Source organism: Cryptomeria japonica, unplaced genomic scaffold (assembly GCF_030272615.1).
Source record: "Cryptomeria japonica unplaced genomic scaffold, Sugi_1.0 HiC_scaffold_197, whole genome shotgun sequence".
Taxonomy (NCBI): domain Eukaryota; kingdom Viridiplantae; phylum Streptophyta; class Pinopsida; order Cupressales; family Cupressaceae; genus Cryptomeria; species Cryptomeria japonica.
Genome location: NW_026729019.1, coordinates 240,001 through 253,394, shown reverse-complemented (window position 1 = coordinate 253,394; position 13,394 = coordinate 240,001). Strand labels below are relative to the sequence as shown.

Sequence of the window (13,394 nt, the reverse complement as noted above, 5' to 3'; positions counted from 1 at the left end):
GAATGCAACACCTCCCCTATATAAGCTATTTGTCTGATTCTCATACATGCGTAGACTGCAGCAATGATTAGGACATCCACCCCAACTTTTGACTTCTTAAACAAGACAGGGTCTTTGAAGTTGGTGCAGTGCACACAACCAGGGGAGTCGACCCATCAAACGCAACACCTCCCCTATATAAAGCTATTTGTCCGATTCTCATACGTGTAGTCTGCAGCAGCGATTAGGACATCGACCCCAACTTCCGAATTCGTTTGCATTGACCGCACCAAAGGTGCACGCCTTGGTGTGCACCCTGGAGTGCACTTTGGTGCTCACCTCGGTGCACACTTTGGTGTGCACCTCGGTGTGCACCAAAGGTGCGCACCTTGGAGCGCACCAAAGGTGTACACTTTGGAGCGCACCACATAGGGTCTTTGAGAGGTTGGCGCAGTGCGCACACCAAGGTGGGTGTTGAGGTGCGTGCCGAGGTGGGTGGGTGCTAGGGTGCGCTCCATGGTGGGTGCCAGGGTGGGTGCGTGCTAGGGTGGATTCCAAAGAGGGTCATAGGGTGGGTGCCAAGGTGGGTTGGTGATATAGTGGGTTCAAAGGTGGGTACTAGGGTGGGTTCCAAGGTGGGTCACAAGTTGGGTGCCAGGATGCGTGGGTGTTAGGTTGGGTGCCAAGGTGGGCTCCTGCGTGGGTGGGTGCTAGGGTGGGTTTCAAGGTGGACGCGAGGGCGGGTGCCAAGGTGGGTAACAAGTTGGGTGTTAGGATGGGTGAGTGCTAGAGTGGGTGCCAAGGTGGGTGGGTGCTAAGGTGGATGCCAAGGTGGTTCACAGGGTGGGTGGGTTCTAGGGTGAGTTCCAAGGTGGGTCACAGGTTCAGTGCTAGGGTGGGTGTCAAGGCGGGTGTCGAGGTGCCTGGGTGCTAGGGTGTGGATGCCAATGTGGGTCATAGGGTGGGTACTAGGGTGGGCTGCAATGTGGGTGCCAAGGTGGGTAACATGCTCGGTGGGTTCTAAATTGGGTGCCAGGGTGGGTGTGCACCCACCTTGCCCGAGGTGGGTGCCAAGGTGCCAGTGTGGGTGGGTGCTAAGGTGGATGCCAAGGTGGGTGAGAAGGTGGGTGATAGGTTGAGTGGTAGGATGGGTGGGTGCCAAGATGGGTCACAGGGTGGGTGCAAGGGTGGGTAGGTGCTAGGGTTGGTGTCAGGGTGGGTGGGTGCTAGGTTGGGTTCCAAGGTGGGTGCGAGGGTGAGTGTCAAGGTGGGTCACAGGTTAGGTGCTAGGATGGGTGAGTGCTAGGGTGCAAAGGTGCCAGGGTGGGTGCTAGGATGGGTCGATGCTAGGGTGAGTGGCAAGGTGGGTCCACAAGTGTCAAGGTGGGTGCCGAGGTGGGTGCCAAGTCGGCGACTGCTATGGTGGATGCCAAGGTGGGTCACGGGGTGGGTGCCAAGTTGCTAGGTTGGGTTCCAAGGTGGGTGCCAACGTGGGTGCTAGGGTGCGTGGGTTAAAGGGTGTGTCACAACGTGGGTGCCAGGATGGGTGCGCACCCACACTGGCCAAGACGGGTGCGGGTGCAAGGTTGGGTTCCAAGCCCGGTCACAGGCTGGGTGCTAGGATGGGTGGGTGCCAAGGTGGGCACCAGGGTGGGTGCACCCACCCTGGCCAAGGTGGGTCACGGGGTGGGTCCTAGGGTGGGTAACGGGGTGGGTACTAAGGTGCGTGCCAAGGTGGGTCATAGGGTGGGTGCCAAGGTGGGCACCAGGGTGGGTGTGCACCAACCCTAGCCAGGGTAGGTCACGGGGTGGTTGTCGGGGTGGGCGTCAAGGAGCCAAGGTGGGTGGCAAGTAGCCAAGTTGCGTGCCAAGGTGGGTGTCGGGGTGGGTGCCAAGGATCCAAGGTGGGTGCCAAGGAACCAAGGTGGGTGTCTGGGTGGGTGCCGAGGTGGGAGCCAGGGTGGGTCCCAAGGTGAGTGCAAAGGTGGGTGCCAGGGTCAAGGTGAGTGCCAATGTGGGTTCCAAGGTGCCAGGGTCAGGGTGAGTGCCAATGTGGGTTCAAAGGTGCTAAGTTGGGTGCGAGGTTGGGTGCGAGGGTGGGTGGGTGCCAAGGTGTGCTAGGTGGAAGCCCGGGTGGGTCGGCATCCCATGGGTGTCGAGTTGGGTGCCTGATGGGTGCTTCTTGTCAAGTTTTAGTCGTCGGGACTCATTTCGAGCCTTAGAGGTCGTTTCTTGTCCGGTTGCCCTGTCTTCGACCTGGGAACCCAATTTTGGTCCTCGGGTCCCATTTTTTTTTGTCTCGCATCCCACTTTTGGCCTGTGGCCTTTTCGGGGTCGATTCTCGTTTTGGGCATCAGAGCATGTTTCTTCTCCTAAAACCCAATATTTGTTTATTAAGTCTCGGAACACATTTTTGTTCTCGTGGACCCATCATGGGTCTTGGAACGCATTTGTGGTCCTTGGGTCCCATTTTGCATCCCGAAACTTGTGTTTTGGTGCTTGATCCCTATTTTGGGTGCCCACCTTGCACCAAGTGCGCACCCGGGGCAAACCGAGCGCCTTGGTGCACCGGGGCAAGATCGAGCGTGCACCCGAGGCGCCCCGAACATGCACCAAGGTGCACTCGGCCCACATGTGAGCGCAGGTCGTTGCGCCCGAGGTGGTGTGTGGGCACCGCGTTGCAGACGGGACACTGCACGCACACGACGCCCCCTCCAGGTGCACGCACGTAGGCCGGGCCGGGTGCACACCCGACGCCCTAGCAAGGTGCGCGCACCCGGGCAGGGCTCACACTTGGCGAACGGGGCGCACTTCGCGAGGGAGGGTGTGCACCTCGACGGGGGTGGGTGGCCGGGGTGGATTCGCACGTGGGTCGCGGTTTGCTAAGTACACACTGCGACAAGCTCATAACGGGTGCGATCATACCAGCATTAGTGCACCGGATCCCATCAGAACTCCGCAGTTAAGCGCGCTTGGGCCGGAGTAGTACTGGGATGGGTGACCTCCCGGGAAGTCCCGGTGTTGCACCCTTTTTTAGTTTTTCGCCGGGCGTCGCAATGCTATTTGAATAAACCTTTTGCCCGTTTGCGTTCTCGTCGGGGCCGGGCCGGGCCGGGGTGCGCTGCCCGCACTACCGCGCGCGCGGGGGCGACACCGAGCGCGCACCCGAGGCACCCCGAGCACACAGGCCACGGTGCAACCCGGGCGTTGTGCGCGCACCCCGGTGCGCCCGAGGTGCTGCGCGCGCACCCAGGTGAAATCGGTGTGCACCTCGGCCAGTGCGCGCTCGGTCGAGTCGCGCACGTTGGCCAAGGTGCACGGTGATGTTTCTTACTCTAAGGTTCCGCACCAGACGCCCGGGACAGGTGAGCGAAGCTGGGCGGGGCCGGGTGCGCGGCCGGGGCAGGTGCACGCAGCTGGAGAGAGCTTTGGAGCACACTTCGGAGCGCACCAATGATGCGCTCCATTCAAAAGTTTCCTGAAAAGGCAAAAAAAGTTGAGATTATAGAATTTCCCACTTGAGAGATTGTAAAAAAAAAAAATTTAAAATGAAGGAAACGCGGGTGCCAAGGTGTGCGCAGCCCAGCCAAGGTGTGCGCACCAAGGCGCCCACCCTGGCGAAGGTGCACGCAAGGTGCGCACCCGAGGCAAACCGGACAATTAACCCAACTTTCGACTTCGCGCGCACCTTGGAGCGCACTTCGGAGCGCTCCTTGGTGCGCACCAATCTTGGGCACCTCGGAGTGCACCATGGCGCCCACCAAGGTGCGCACCCGGGGCAAACCGAGCTCCGACTTCGTGCGCACCTTGGAGCGCACGAAAGGTGCGCACCATGGCGCCCACCAAGGTGCGCAGCCCAGCCAAGGCGTGCGCATCAAGGTGCGCACCCTGGCGAAGGTGCGCACCCGGGGCAAACCGAGCTCCGACTTCGTGCGCACCTTGGAGCGCACAAAAGGTGCGCAACCCAGCCAAGGTGTGCGCACCCCGGTCAAACCGAGCTCCGAATCGTGCGCACCAGAGGTGCACGCCATCGTGCGCACCTTGGAGCACACTTCGGAGCCCTCCTTGGTGCGCGCCGATGTTGCGCACCTCGGAGCGCACCCGGGGAAAACAATGCAATTAACCCGACTTTCGACTTCGTGGGCACCTCGGAGCGCTCTCGGGTTCGCACCTCGGAGCACACCGAGGTGCGCACCTTTGATGCGCTGCCTTCACCAATTTCCAGAAAAGGCAAGAAAACATTGAGAAGGTGTGCGCACCGAGGTGCCCACCCTGGCGAAGGTGCACGCGAGGTGCGCACCCGGGGCAAACCGGGCTCCGACTTCGTGCACGCCGCACCTTGGAGCACACTTCGGAGCGCTCCTTGGTGCGCACCAGGGCGCGCAACCCAGCCGAGGTGCCCACCCCGGCGAAGGTGCACGCGAGGTGCGCACCCGGGGCAAACCGGGCTCCGACTTCGTGCACGCCATGGTGCCCACCGCGGCGAAGGTGCACGCGAGGTGCGCACCCGGGGCAAACCGGGCTCCGACTTCGTGCACGCCGCACCTTGGAGCACACTTCGGAGCGCTCCTTGGTGCGCACCATGGTGCCCACCAGGGCGCGCAACCCCGCCGAAGGTGCACGCGAGGTGCGCACCCGGGGCAAACCGGGCTCCGACTTCGTGCACGCCGCACCTTGGAGCACACTTCGGAGCGCTCCTTGGTGCGCACCATGGTGCCCACCAGGGCGCGCAACCCCGCCGAAGGTGCACGCGAGGTGCGCACCCGGGGCAAACCGGGCTCCGACTTCGTGCACGCCATGGTGCGCACCGCGGCGAAGGTGCGCACCCGGGGCAAACCGGGCTCCGACTTCGTGCACGCCGCACCTTGGAGCACACTTCGGAGCGCTCCTTGGTGCGCACCAGGGCGCGCAACCCAGCCGAGGTGCCCACCCCGGCGAAGGTGCACGCGAGGTGCGTACCCGGGGCAAACCGGGCTCCGACTTCGTGCACGCCGCACCTTGGAGCACACTTCGGAGCGCTCCTTGGTGCGCACCATGGTGCCCACCAGGCCGCGCAACCCAGCCAAGGTGTGCGCACCAAGGTGCACGCGAGGTGCGCACCCGGGGCAAACCGGGGTCCGACTTCGTGCACGCCGCACCTTGGAGCACACATCGGGGCGCTCCCGGGTTCGCACCGGCGTTGCGCACCGTGGTGGGCACCTCGGAGCACACCAAGGTGGGCAGCGAGGTGCGCACCTTTGATGCGATGCCTTCACTAATTTCCATAAAAGGCAAAAAAAAAACGAGATTTTAAAATTTCCGTTTTGAAAGATAGTGAGAAAAAGGGAATGCTGGTGCCATCTTGAGCCCGCCCTGGTGCGCAGCCCAGCCAAGGTGTGCGCACCAAGGTGCCCACCCTGGCGAAGGTGCGCGCCCGGGCAATTAATCCAACTTCCAACTTCGCGCGCGCCAGGGTGGGAGCGCACCCAACAACCGGGCCTGGGAAGAGCCAATGCGAGAAACCCCACCAAACGCTCTGACAAAAAAAGAGGGGGCGCTCCAGTAACCCCGCTTCGGAGCGCACCCTGGGCAAACCCAGCCAAGGTGCCCACCCCGGCCAAGGTGCAGGCGAGGTGCGCACCCGGGGCAAACCGGGCTCCGACAACGTGCACGCCGCACCTTGGAGCACACTTCGTAGCGCTCCCGGGTGCGCACCTCAGAGCACACCAAGGTGGGCAGCGAGGTGCGCACCTTTGATGCGCTGCCTTCACTAATTTCCAGAAAAGGCAAAAAAAAAAGGAGATTTTAAAATTTCCGTTTTGAAAGATAGTGAAAAAAACGGAACGCGCGTGCCATCTTGAGCCCGCCCTGGTGCGCAGCCCAGGTAAGGTGCCCACCCTGGCAAAGGTGCGCACCCGGGCAATTAACCCTACTTCCGACTTCGTGCGCGCCAGGGTGGCAACCGGGCCTCGGAAGAGCCAATGCGAGAAACCCCACCAAACGCTCCGACAAAAAAAGAGGCGGCGCTCCAATAACCCCGCTTCGGAGCGCAGCCGGGGCAAACCCAGCCAAGGTGCCCACCCCGACGAAGGTGCACGCGAGGTGCGCACCCGGGGCAAACCGGGCTCCGACAACGTGCACGCAGCACCTTGGAGCACACTTCGAAGCACTCCCGGGTGCCCACCGGCGTTGCGCACCGTGGTGGGCAGCGAGGTGCGCACCTTTGATGCGCTGCCTTCACTAATTTCCAGAAAAAGGCAAAAAAAAATGAGATTTTAAAATTTCCGTTTTGAAAGATAGTGAAAAAAAAGGAACGCGGGTGCCATCTTGAGCCCGCCCTGGTGCGCAGCCCAGGCAAGGCATGCGCACCAAGGTGCCCACCCGAGGTGCACACCCGGGGCAAACCGGGCTCCGACTTCGTGCAGGCCGCACCTTGGAGCACACTTCGGAGCGCTCCTTGGTGCGCACCATGGTGCCCACCAGGGCGCGCAACCCAGCCAAGGTCTGCACACCAAGGTGCCCACCCCGGCGAAGGTGCACGCGAGGTGCGCACCCGGGGCAAACCGGGCTCCGACTTCGTGCACGCCATGGTGCCCACCGCGGCGAAGGTGCACGCGAGGTGCGCACCCGGGGCAAACCGGGCTCCGACTTCGTGCACGCCGCACCTTGGAGCACACTTCGGAGCGCTCCTTGGTGCGCACCATGGTGCCCACCAGGGCGCGCAACCCAGCCAAGGTGTGCGCACCAAGGTGCACGCGAGGTGCGCACCCGGGGCAAACCGGGGTCCGACTTCGTGCACGCCGCACCTTGGAGCACACATCGGAGCGCTCCCAGGTTCGCACCAGCGTTGCGCACCTTTGATGCGCTGCCTTCACTAATTTCCAGAAAAGGCAAAAAAAAACGAGATTTTAAAATTTCCGTTCTGAAAGATAGTGAAAAAAACGGAACGCGGGTGCCATCTTGAGCCCTTCCTGGTGCGCAGCCCAGGCAAGTTGTGCGCACCAAGGTGCCCACCCTGGCGGAGGTGCGCGCCCGGGGCAATCCGGGCTCCGACTTCGTGCACTGCATGGTGCCCACCAAGGCGCGCAACCCAGCCAAGGTGCCCACCGCAGCGAAGGTGCACGCGAGGTGCGCACCCGAGGTGCACACCCGGGGCAAACCGGGCTCCGACTTCGTGCACGCCGCACCTTGGAGCACACTTCAGAGCGCTCCTTGGTGCGCACCAGGGCGCGCAACCCAGCCGAGGTGCCCACCCCGGCGAAGGTGCACGCGAGGTGCGCACCCGGGGCAAACCGGGCTCCGACTTCGTGCACGCCATGGTGCCCACCGCGGCGAAGGTGCGCACCCGGGGCAAACCGGGCTCCGACTTCGTGCACGCCGCACCTTGGAGCACACTTCGGAGCGCTCCTTGGTGCGCACCATGGTGCCCACCAGGCCGCGCAACCCAGCCAAGGTGTGCGCACCAAGGTGCACGCGAGGTGCGCACCCGGGGCAAACCGGGGTCCGACTTCGTGCACGCCGCACCTTGGAGCACACATCGGGGCGCTCCCGGGTTCGCACCGGCGTTGCGCACCGTGGTGGGCACCTCGGAGCACACCAAGGTGGGCAGCGAGGTGCGCACCTTTGATGCGATGCCTTCACTAATTTCCATAAAAGGCAAAAAAAAAACGAGATTTTAAAATTTCTGTTTTGAAAGATAGTGAGAAAAAGGGAATGCTGGTGCCATCTTGAGCCCGCCCTGGTGCGCAGCCCAGCCAAGGTTTGCGCACCAAGGTGCCCACCCTGGCGAAGGTGCGCGCCCGGGCAATTAACCCAACTTCCAACTTCGCGCGCGCCAGGGTGGGAGCGCACCCAACAACCGGGCCTGGGAAGAGCCAATGCGAGAAACCCCACCAAACTCTCTGACAAAAAAAGAGGGGGCGCTCCAGTAACCCCGCTTCGGAGCGCACCCTGGGCAAACCCAACCAAGGTGCCCACCCCGGCCAAGGTGCAGGCGAGGTGCGCACCCGGGGCAAACCGGGCTCCGACAACGTGCACGCCGCACCTTGGAGCACACTTCGTAGCGCTCCCGGGTGCGCACCTCAGAGCACACCAAGGTGGGCAGCGAGGTGCGCACCTTTGATGCGCTGCCTTCACTAATTTCCAGAAAAGGCAAAAAAAAAAGGAGATTTTAAAATTTCCGTTTTGAAAGATAGTGAAAAAAACGGAACGCGCGTGCCATCTTGAGCCCGCCCTGGTGCACAGCCCAGGTAAGGTGCCACCCTGGCAAAGGTGCGCACCCGGGCAATTAACCCTACTTCCGACTTCGTGCGCGCCAGGGTGGCAACCGGGCCTCGGAAGAGCCAATGCGAGAAACCCCACCAAACGCTCCGACAAAAAAAGAGGCGGCGCTCCAATAACCCCGCTTCGGAGCGCAGCCGGGGCAAACCAAGCCAAGGTGCCCACCCCGACGAAGGTGCACGCGAGGTGCGCACCCGGGGCAAACCGGGCTCCGACAACGTGCACGCAGCACCTTGGAGCACACTTCGAAGCACTCCCGGGTGCCCACCGGCGTTGCGCACCGTGGTGGGCAGCGAGGTGCGCACCTTTGATGCGCTGCCTTCACTAATTTCCAGAAAAAGGCAAAAAAAAATGAGATTTTAAAATTTCCGTTTTGAAAGATAGTGAAAAAAAAGGAACGCGGGTGCCATCTTGAGCCCGCCCTGGTGCGCAGCCCAGGCAAGGCATGCGCACCAAGGTGCCCACCCGAGGTGCACACCCGGGGCAAACCGGGCTCCGACTTCGTGCAGGCCGCACCTTGGAGCACACTTCGGAGCGCTCCTTGGTGCGCACCATGGTGCCCACCAGGGCGCACCCGAGGCAAACCGGGCTCCGACTTCGTGCACGCCGCACCTTGGAGCACACATCGGAGCGCTCCCAGGTTCGCACCAGCGTTGCGCACCTTTGATGCGCTGCCTTCACTAATTTCCAGAAAAGGCAAAAAAAAACGATATTTTAAAATTTCCGTTCTGAAAGATAGTGAAAAAAACGGAACGCGGGTGCCATCTTGAGCCCTTCCTGATGCGCAGCCCAGGCAAGTTGTGCGCACCAAGGTGCCCACCCTGGCGGAGGTGCGCGCCCGGGGCAAACCGGGCTCCGACTTCGTGCACTGCATGGTGCCCACCAAGGCGCGCAACCCAGCCAAGGTGCCCACCGCAGCGAAGGTGCACGCGAGGTGCGCACCCGAGGTGCACACCCGGGGCAAACCGGGCTCCGACTTCGTGCACGCCGCACCTTGGAGCACACTTCAGAGCGCTCCTTGGTACGCACCAGGGCGCGCAACCCAGCCAAGGTGCTCACCCCGGCGAAGGAGCACGCGAGGTGCGCACCCGGGGCAAACCGGGCTCGGACTTCGTGCACGCCGCACCTTGGAGCACACATCGGAGCGCTCCCGGGTTCGCACCAGCATTGCGCACCTTTGATGCGCTGCCTTCACTAATTTCCAGAAAAGGCAAAAAAAAGAAAAAAATGAGATTTTAAAATTTCCGTTTTGAAAGATAGTGAAAAAAACGGAACGCGGGTGCCATCTTGAGCCCGCCCTGGTGTGCAGCCCAGGCAAGTTGTGCGCACCAAGGCACCCACCCTGGCCAAGGTGGGTCACGGGGTGGGTCCTAGGGTGGGTAACGGGGTGGGTACTAAGGTGCGTGCCAAGGTGGGTCATAGGGTGGGTGCCAAGGTGGGCACCAGGGTGGGTGTGCACCAACCCTAGCCAGGGTAGGTCACGGGGTGGTTGTCGGGGTGGGCGTCAAGGAGCCAAGGTGGGTGGCAAGTAGCCAAGTTGCGTGCCAAGGTGGGTGTCGGGGTGGGTGCCAAGGATCCAAGGTGGGTGCCAAGGAACCAAGGTGGGTGTCTGGGTGGGTGCCGAGGTGGGAGCCAGGGTGGGTCCCAAGGTGAGTGCAAAGGTGGGTGCCAGGGTCAAGGTGAGTGCCAATGTGGGTTCCAAGGTGCCAGGGTCAGGGTGAGTGCCAATGTGGGTTCAAAGGTGCTAAGTTGGGTGCGAGGTTGGGTGCGAGGGTGGGTGGGTGCCAAGGTGTGCTAGGTGGAAGCCCGGGTGGGTCGGCATCCCATGGGTGTCGAGTTGGGTGCCTGATGGGTGCTTCTTGTCAAGTTTTAGTCGTCGGGACTCATTTCGAGCCTTAGAGGTCGTTTCTTGTCCGGTTGCCCTGTCTTCGACCTGGGAACCCAATTTTGGTCCTCGGGTCCCATTTTTTTTTGTCTCGCATCCCACTTTTGGCCTGTGGCCTTTTCGGGGTCGATTCTCGTTTTGGGCATCAGAGCATGTTTCTTCTCCTAAAACCCAATATTTGTTTATTAAGTCTCGGAACACATTTTTGTTCTCGTGGACCCATCATGGGTCTTGGAACGCATTTGTGGTCCTTGGGTCCCATTTTGCATCCCGAAACTTGTGTTTTGGTGCTTGATCCCTATTTTGGGTGCCCACCTTGCACCAAGTGCGCACCCGGGGCAAACCGAGCGCCTTGGTGCACCGGGGCAAGATCGAGCGTGCACCCGAGGCGCCCCGAACATGCACCAAGGTGCACTCGGCCCACATGTGAGCGCAGGTCGTTGCGCCCGAGGTGGTGTGTGGGCACCGCGTTGCAGACGGGACACTGCACGCACACGACGCCCCCTCCAGGTGCACGCACGTAGGCCGGGCCGGGTGCACACCCGACGCCCTAGCAAGGTGCGCGCACCCGGGCAGGGCTCACACTTGGCGAACGGGGCGCACTTCGCGAGGGAGGGTGTGCACCTCGACGGGGGTGGGTGGCCGGGGTGGATTCGCACGTGGGTCGCGGTTTGCTAAGTACACACTGCGACAAGCTCATAACGGGTGCGATCATACCAGCGTTAGTGCACCGGATCCCATCAGAACTCCGCAGTTAAGCGCGCTTGGGCCGGAGTAGTACTGGGATGGGTGACCTCCCGGGAAGTCCCGGTGTTGCACCCTTTTTTAGTTTTTCGCCGGGCATCGCAATGCTATTTGAATAAACCTTTTGCCCGTTTGCGTTCTCGTCGGGGCCGGGCCGGGCCGGGGTGCGCTGCCCGCACTACCGCGCGCGCGGGGGCGACACCGAGCGCGCACCCGAGGCGCCCCGAGCACACAGGCCACGGTGCAACCCGGGCGTTGTGCGCGCACCCCGGTGCGCCCGAGGTGCTGCGCGCGCACCCAGGTGAAATCGGTGTGCACCTCGGCCAGTGCGCGCTCGGTCGAGTCGCGCACGTTGGCCAAGGTGCACGGTGATGTTTCTTACTCTAAGGTTCCGCACCAGACGCCCGGGACAGGTGAGCGAAGCTGGGCGGGGCCGGGTGCGCGGCCGGGGCAGGTGCACGCAGCTGGAGAGAGCTTTGGAGCACACTTCGGAGCGCACCAATGATGCGCTCCATTCAAAAGTTTCCTGAAAAGGCAAAAAAAGTTGAGATTATAGAATTTCCCACTTGAGAGATTGTAAAAAAAAAAAATTTAAAATGAAGGAAACGCGGGTGCCAAGGTGTGCGCAGCCCAGCCAAGGTGTGCGCACCAAGGCGCCCACCCTGGCGAAGGTGCACGCAAGGTGCGCACCCGAGGCAAACCGGACAATTAACCCAACTTTCGACTTCGCGCGCACCTTGGAGCGCACTTCGGAGCGCTCCTTGGTGCGCACCAATCTTGGGCACCTCGGAGTGCACCATGGCGCCCACCAAGGTGCGCACCCGGGGCAAACCGAGCTCCGACTTCGTGCGCACCTTGGAGCGCACGAAAGGTGCGCACCATGGCGCCCACCAAGGTGCGCAGCCCAGCCAAGGCGTGCGCATCAAGGTGCGCACCCTGGCGAAGGTGCGCACCCGGGGCAAACCGAGCTCCGACTTCGTGCGCACCTTGGAGCGCACAAAAGGTGCGCAACCCAGCCAAGGTGTGCGCACCCCGGTCAAACCGAGCTCCGAATCGTGCGCACCAGAGGTGCACGCCATCGTGCGCACCTTGGAGCACACTTCGGAGCCCTCCTTGGTGCGCGCCGATGTTGCGCACCTCGGAGCGCACCCGGGGAAAACAATGCAATTAACCCGACTTTCGACTTCGTGGGCACCTCGGAGCGCTCTCGGGTTCGCACCTCGGAGCACACCGAGGTGCACACCTTTGATGCGCTGCCTTCACCAATTTCCAGAAAAGGCAAGAAAACATTGAGAAGGTGTGCGCACCGAGGTGCCCACCCTGGCGAAGGTGCACGCGAGGTGCGCACCCGGGGCAAACCGGGCTCCGACTTCGTGCACGCCGCACCTTGGAGCACACTTCGGAGCGCTCCTTGGTGCGCACCAGGGCGCGCAACCCAGCCGAGGTGCCCACCCCGGCGAAGGTGCACGCGAGGTGCGCACCCGGGGCAAACCGGGCTCCGACTTCGTGCACGCCATGGTGCCCACCGCGGCGAAGGTGCACGCGAGGTGCGCACCCGGGGCAAACCGGGCTCCGACTTCGTGCACGCCGCACCTTGGAGCACACTTCGGAGCGCTCCTTGGTGCGCACCATGGTGCCCACCAGGGCGCGCAACCCCGCCGAAGGTGCACGCGAGGTGCGCACCCGGGGCAAACCGGGCTCCGACTTCGTGCACGCCGCACCTTGGAGCACACTTCGGAGCGCTCCTTGGTGCGCACCATGGTGCCCACCAGGGCGCGCAACCCCGCCGAAGGTGCACGCGAGGTGCGCACCCGGGGCAAACCGGGCTCCGACTTCGTGCACGCCATGGTGCGCACCGCGGCGAAGGTGCGCACCCGGGGCAAACCGGGCTCCGACTTCGTGCACGCCGCACCTTGGAGCACACTTCGGAGCGCTCCTTGGTGCGCACCAGGGCGCGCAACCCAGCCGAGGTGCCCACCCCGGCGAAGGTGCACGCGAGGTGCGTACCCGGGGCAAACCGGGCTCCGACTTCGTGCACGCCGCACCTTGGAGCACACTTCGGAGCGCTCCTTGGTGCGCACCATGGTGCCCACCAGGCCGCGCAACCCAGCCAAGGTGTGCGCACCAAGGTGCACGCGAGGTGCGCACCCGGGGCAAACCGGGGTCCGACTTCGTGCACGCCGCACCTTGGAGCACACATCGGGGCGCTCCCGGGTTCGCACCGGCGTTGCGCACCGTGGTGGGCACCTCGGAGCACACCAAGGTGGGCAGCGAGGTGCGCACCTTTGATGCGATGCCTTCACTAATTTCCATAAAAGGCAAAAAAAAAACGAGATTTTAAAATTTCCGTTTTGAAAGATAGTGAGAAAAAGGGAATGCTGGTGCCATCTTGAGCCCGCCCTGGTGCGCAGCCCAGCCAAGGTGTGCGCACCAAGGTGCCCACCCTGGCGAAGGTGCGCGCCCGGGCAATTAACCCAACTTCCAACTTCGCGCGCGCCAGGGTGGGAGCGCACCCAACAACCGGGCC

At 62.6% G+C, this 13,394-nt stretch overlaps 2 non-coding genes across 2 annotated transcripts; both read left to right on the top strand.

The window, feature by feature from the left end:
* The first annotated feature begins 2,890 nt into the window (after positions 1 to 2,890).
* Positions 2,891 to 3,009, top strand: LOC131868180 (5S ribosomal RNA). The gene has a single exon (XR_009366671.1). It is a non-coding gene; the product is annotated as a 5S ribosomal RNA (ribosomal RNA).
* A 7,817-nt stretch (positions 3,010 to 10,826) lies between these two features.
* On the top strand, positions 10,827 to 10,945 carry LOC131868172 (5S ribosomal RNA). Its single transcript, XR_009366663.1, has one exon. It is a non-coding gene; the product is annotated as a 5S ribosomal RNA (ribosomal RNA).
* Positions 10,946 to 13,394: the final 2,449 nt, after the last annotated feature.